At 44.1% G+C, this 6000-nt stretch overlaps 1 protein-coding gene across 1 annotated transcript in view; it reads left to right on the top strand.

Annotated features, from left to right (window-relative positions):
• The first annotated feature begins 279 nt into the window (after positions 1-279).
• Gtdc1 (glycosyltransferase like domain containing 1) overlaps positions 280-6000 on the top strand; it is a 390109-nt gene continuing 384388 nt past the window's right edge. The window contains exon 1 of the mRNA XM_052182443.1: positions 280-298. The gene's annotated coding sequence lies outside the window, so the exon portion shown is untranslated. The remainder of the gene's footprint in view (positions 299-6000) is intronic.

The following is a 6000-nucleotide window of genomic DNA, read 5'->3' as shown; positions in this document are numbered from 1 at the left end:
GGTGATCGGAACCGCGGGGGACTGCGGATATATTATTATTAAATAGTCTTAAGATGCATATGAACTATGTATAGTATCAACCAAAAGGCTGCATATAACTTAAGTAGAGGAACGGCCAGCACCGGCTAGCAGAGGTCCCGCAAGAAGTCGGAGGGAGGGAAAGCGGGGCGTGCTGACCAATATCTGCAGGAGGGTGTGCACTTGCCTGGCGGGGTCCCTGGGGCTAAGGCGCGCCCGGAAGAACAGGGAAAGGGACAAGTGGTGCCGGCTAGCCACCTGCCTAAGAACGCGCGACCTGGTGAGTCAGCCCACAGACCTCTCGGTAGGAAGAGAAGGCCGCGGTGCGAGCGGAGGCAGTGACCCGAGGTGTGAGAGGGTACGGAAAAGCCGAAGGGGCGGCGGGGGCGCTGGCTTGACTGGAAAGCTTACGAGGGACCCGTGGGTGGAGAGCAGGTGTGAGGAGCCGCGCCACTGTGGAGAGTTCGCCCGCACCGAGCGCTCTCTGAGTCAGGGATTGCCCTTGGAGCCGGCCCCCCCCCCCGAAGGTGGAGCCTCACGCTTGTGGGCGGGGCGGGGCGGGGCGAGGGCGGGGCCGCCGCCCGACGCGCTCCAAGGCAGCTGCCGCAGCAGCGGGGAGGGGCTGCGGCCTCGGTGGCGGCCGCGGGGGAGGGGCTCGGCGTCAGCGCGTCGCCAGCTGGGCTGTCGGTGGCCTGGAGGGAGCCGTGGAGGAGGAGGAGGAGGAGGAGGAGGAGGAGGAGGTGAGTCGCCTTGGCTGGGAGCTGCGCTGGCCGCGGGAGGCGGGGAGCACGGCCCCTCCCTCCCGGCGCCCGCCTCGCGGGGCCGCGCGGCGCGGAGTTCCCAGTGGGGCGGCGGCCGCGAGGAGCGGAGGGGGAGGAGGGCGGAGCCGGGGACGCGCTTCCCGGGCGCACGCGCGGCCTCCTGTTCTGCCCGGCCGTGTGGTGGCCCCCGGCGACGCTTCCCCTAGCGCGGAACTTGGGACCGGCGGAGTCCAGGCCGACCCTGGGACATCCTGCGGTGGCTCCCGAGCAGCGAGGCCCTGGCCTGCGCTTTCCTGCTCGGGATCCGGGTGTCCCCACCTCGGGCAGCGAGACCCAACACCTCGCTCCCCCTGGTTAGAGGATTCGGCTTAGGCCTGACGTTTCCGCAGGATCCCGCGAGTCATAGGGCTTTCTTAAGCGAGGAAAGGTTCTTGGAGTTAATAAGTCTTTACAACTAACTGAACTACAGCAAAGTTGCATTAATACATCAGTTTAAAAACCTCGATCTCGCGGCAGGCAGCGTCCGCAGCACCCCTACTCCCACTTCGCGGGGCCGGTGCAACTTTTATAGTCGTAGAGCTACCAACCCATCTTTGGATAAGCTTTGAGATAATTCTTAAATTAGTTAGCTGGGAATATCAAAGAAAAGGGCTTACATTTTCCCTCCCACCTGTGTCACAGTTTGGAAATGGAAAATGAGTTGAAGGTGATCATTCCAGATCCTTAGGATCATTCTGTGCTCTGCTTGCATGACTTAGTAACCCTGAAGTTGACTTTAAAGCTGACTGTAGTGGTTAGGTAAAGGAACTGCGGGGGTGGTGTGGGCTGGAGGCTGGGGGGAACAGTATAACTCAACAGAGCCATTTTATTGTGTCTTACTAACCTGTTTTACCCTAAGCTTTAGCAGTGACAGGAGTTTCACGTTGGAACCCACATACTAAGTGAGATACTGAATTTTAATTCGAGCATTCCAGGTTTTGATGTGGAATAGATTCTTCTCAGCTTCAATTGAGAAGAATTATACACTGTTGTCCTTTGGGCCTTGTTCTTTATTTAGTGAAACAGTTTAATATTGATGGTTGGGAAACACATTTTGAATCAGGATACGCTGACAAACTTAAACCATTAGTAGGTTTACCTACTAATACACTTTATATAGCACCATAGTGTCTTTCTTTACTTTTGTTCTGAAATCATGTTGGCATTTTTACCTTATAAATCATAGACTAATAGGATTTTCTGTTGGTGAGGGACCTCAGCAGTGTAATCCAGCTTCACTATTTTACATGTTCAAGAGATTTAGAAGGAACTAACAGAACTCCTTGCCTTTATTAAGTATTTGATAGATGGACCCTTCTTGTTTCAAACTTGATCTTGATTTGACCAACTTCACATCCCATTGAGCAAAATAAAATGCTTTCCTGAGCTGGAGTTCTTTCCCTCTTGATTATGGTATCTTAAAAACTGCCAAGTCATCACTGACTTTCTTTTTTAGCCTCCTTTTCAGATCAAGTAAGAATAATTTTTAATTTTGATACATGAGATATAAATGATATAATTATTTGTAGTTAGCCAACTATTCTTACATCTGTAAGTTAAAGCATCTTTCTATTTTAGTTTAAAATTTTGAATTTACTGATTATCAGGTTTTGTTTTTTTTTTCAAACAGGTTCTTGTATAGCTTAGGGTCAGAATTCACTATATATTTGAGGCTAGCCTTGGACTCCTTATCCTCATGCCCTCCACTTTCTACCATGCCAGGATTTTTTTAGTCATATTCTTTTAAAAAACATGTTTATTTTAATTAAGAAAAATTGTGTGTGTCTACATGTGAGTACAGGTATCTATGGAAGCCGGAAATGACAGATGCCCTGGAGCTGGAGTTCTGTAGATTCTGGGAACTGAACTTGGGTCTTCTGTAAAAGGAATACACATTTTTTAAAAAATTAAAAATGTATTCTTCTCTCATATATGATTACATCCCTACCACAGTTTCTCATCCCTCCTCTCCTTCCAGCCCCTTCTCCCAGACTACTCCATTGCTCTTCAGAAATGCATGCCTCTCATGGCTATCAACCAAACGAAGCATGCAGAATTGCAGTAATACTAGGAACCTCAGCTCATATTAAGGCCGGACAAGGCAGCTTAGTAGGAGGAAAACGGTCTCAGAAGCAGGCAAAAGACTTAGAGAAAGCCTTGCTCCCACTGTTAGGGGTCTCACAAGAAGCTGCACAACTGTAACATACATGCAGAGGGCCTAGGGCAGGCCATGGTTGGTGGCTTAGTCTTTGTGAGCCCCTGAGAGCCCAGGTTAGTTGATTCTGTGGGTTTTCTTGTGGTTCCCTTGACCCCTATGGCTCCTATATTCCTTCCTCCCCTTCAGCAGTTTTTGTTTGGCTGTGGGTTGCTGGGCTAGGCACCAATCTATGAGTATAGCAGAATATCATTAGGAATCAGTTCCTTGCTTATTTTATTTTATTTTGCCACTTGTGTTTGGTTCTGTCAGAGGTCTCTGTGCTATCCAGCCACTGGGTGGGCCCTGACCCTCCAGGTTGGGTGAGTGGTAGCCCTTTTCTTCGCATGAATCTCAAGCTGGACTAGTCATTGGTTGGCTACTTCCACAGTTTGTGTCACTATTACCTCAGAACATCTTGTAGACAGGACAAATTGTAGGTCAGAGGTTTCACATTTGTAGCTGATGATCAGTTCTGTCCCTGTCATTCATATTCTTGAATCAGGTAGTCTGTGTGTCCCGGAAGATTGGTATACCAACAGTTTTAGAGTTATAGTATCTAAGATATTTGGTTGGAGGAGAGAACCAATAAAAAAAAAATCCTAAAATGCAGGAACCCCTGAGGTCCATGTTTGGGTGGGCTGGGATTCTTATATCTCCCATGGCACAGTGGTATAGACTTGCTAAGTATTTGTTGTTTCTATGTCTTTTCTTGGTAGGTGTTTTTGGAAAGATGGCCATACGTTTTTAATCTGTATGGCTAGTGTCAAGTGCAGTAGATAGATTCCCTGTAAATGCTTTGGTCTTTTGGTAGATGAGTGCCTGGAAATACAAAATTACTAATTTTTTTCTTGTGTTGAGCCAGTACTGAAAAAGAGAATACCAAGGTATATAATATTTTAGAAAAATTGTGGAAAAAAGCATTAATTTTGTTCTTTAACGTTAACTGAAAAATTTCAGTGTACAGTTATATAAATTTAGTGACAGAATACCTCCATACTAGAGTAATGTGAAATTTCTTCTGGAGCAAAGTTTGATAACCATGAATTCAGCAACCTCTAATTGTTACCATAGGCCATATTTTGAAGTTTTGGTTTCACTTTATATGGATGTATTCTTCAGCCCGTAGAATGCATAAATAATATGATTTGAGAGTTTGGATTACTTTGTCAAGCTATCCTAGAATGATTTTTTAATATTGTAGTGTGATTTATGTTGATGGTAACTCTAAAATACACTGAGTTTTCTCTTTCTTTTATGCTTATACTTATGTTTTTTTTTTAGTAGATCAAAATAACATGTTTGTGTATGAAAGAAAACAAAATAGGAAACATTTCTTAGTTTCTTTTGCAAAGTACAGTTACTTTTTTTCATTGAAAAGCTAGTAGAATTGGGCCTAGCAAATAAATACATAGCCAGGCCAGTTGTACAGAATGATCACTGTTTGAAGATGTGAAGTTCTAGATCATAACCCTTATAGTGATCCTGTCTTTGAACTACATTCATTTTTTTCCCTATTGAGACTGTTATCAAAGCAAGTTTATAGGAGAAGTGGATGGTACTTCTATGACACTGTCATCTTGTGTCTATCCATGTTGTGTGCCCCAGTCTTCCTGGAGTATCCACTTTCAGGTCTGGGTGAATATACTCCCCACTTCCTCGCCCCCTAGGATCTCTTTTGGTGGAAGTCAGAGTTTTACCTTGATCATCCATTCTTCACACAAGAATGGTATTACGCCATATATACCCTTGGCATGGTCTCTGTGTGCATCTGAGAGTTTATTTTTAAACACATTTCTCATTAGGAGCTTTACAATATGATATAAACACCTCAAAAGTACATAAGAAATGCTCAGATATTTCAGTAAAATTAAGGAAGAGTTTAGGATATAGAATGAGATAAGAGTTTGTAGGAATACATGTTTTCCCTCCTTGTGACATTTAAGCTATTTGAATAAATGTTAAATTTTTTGAATATTTGTCTAAAAAAATAACCAAGACTTTTGTGACTGATGACCCACCAACCTTCCTCCCTCCCTTCTTCCCTACCCCTTCCTCTCTCCCTTCCTTTTCAGAACCCCTGTAGAGCTAGAACATTCTCTTTGCTTAAGCAGCAGGAACAGATTGGTCAGGTCCTCCCTTCTCTATATAGGAAACTGAGGCCTGTTTTTATCTGCAGCTAGTAGAGGTCTTGGCAGAATCAGTATGCTGTGTGTGCTGTCATCTTCTAGATTCAGACTCATTGCTCTGCCCTTGAGATACTAAAATATTGATTCTTGGGCTGTTACCATTTGTAACATTTTTGAGGTTCAGCTTTTCATATTATCAGAAACTCTAGGACATCCAGGATTTATCCAGTCTTGACTTAGAACCGTTTCCTGACTAGCTTCTAGGTAGGTTTGAATTATTTTGTCCATTTTGAATGGTGACTATTTTCTTTTTTTTTTCTTTTTCTTTTTTCTTTTCTTTTTTTCCCGAGACAGGATTTCTCTGTATAGCCCTGGATGTCCTGGCACTCACTCGTAGACCAGGCTGGCCTCGAACTCAGAAATCCGCCTGCCTCTGCCTCCCAAGTGCTGGGATTAAAGGGTGTGCCACCACTGCCCTGCTGGTGGCTATTTTCAAGTATTTGACTTTCTGCCCTGTGGTCTTTCCATTTTGATAAGGCTTTCTTTTGATAAGGTGTTCATTATACATTTCTGTAACATGGTCATTTCCTGTTTTGTAGACTGTGTATATCTTAAGAGTGAGACTGGATATCTCATAGCAAGTTATTAATACTGGTTAGATGCACATCCATTCTAATAGTAAGTTCTATATTAGTGTTGGGAGACACTGTTTATATTTCTACGATAATACATTTAAGAAGTTTAAAGATTCTATTGCCAGTATTAGTACTTGGAGGTTTTGTATTTTACATATTATAAACATCCATATGAAAAATGATTTCAGTCATCTTAGAGACATTTACTTAAGGTACAAAAATTT

Source organism: Apodemus sylvaticus, chromosome 5 (genome assembly GCF_947179515.1).
Source record: "Apodemus sylvaticus chromosome 5, mApoSyl1.1, whole genome shotgun sequence".
In the NCBI taxonomy this organism is placed as follows: domain Eukaryota; kingdom Metazoa; phylum Chordata; class Mammalia; order Rodentia; family Muridae; genus Apodemus; species Apodemus sylvaticus.
The sequence above is the reverse complement of the archived record's forward strand: the minus strand, read 5'-3'. Positions and strand labels throughout refer to the sequence as shown.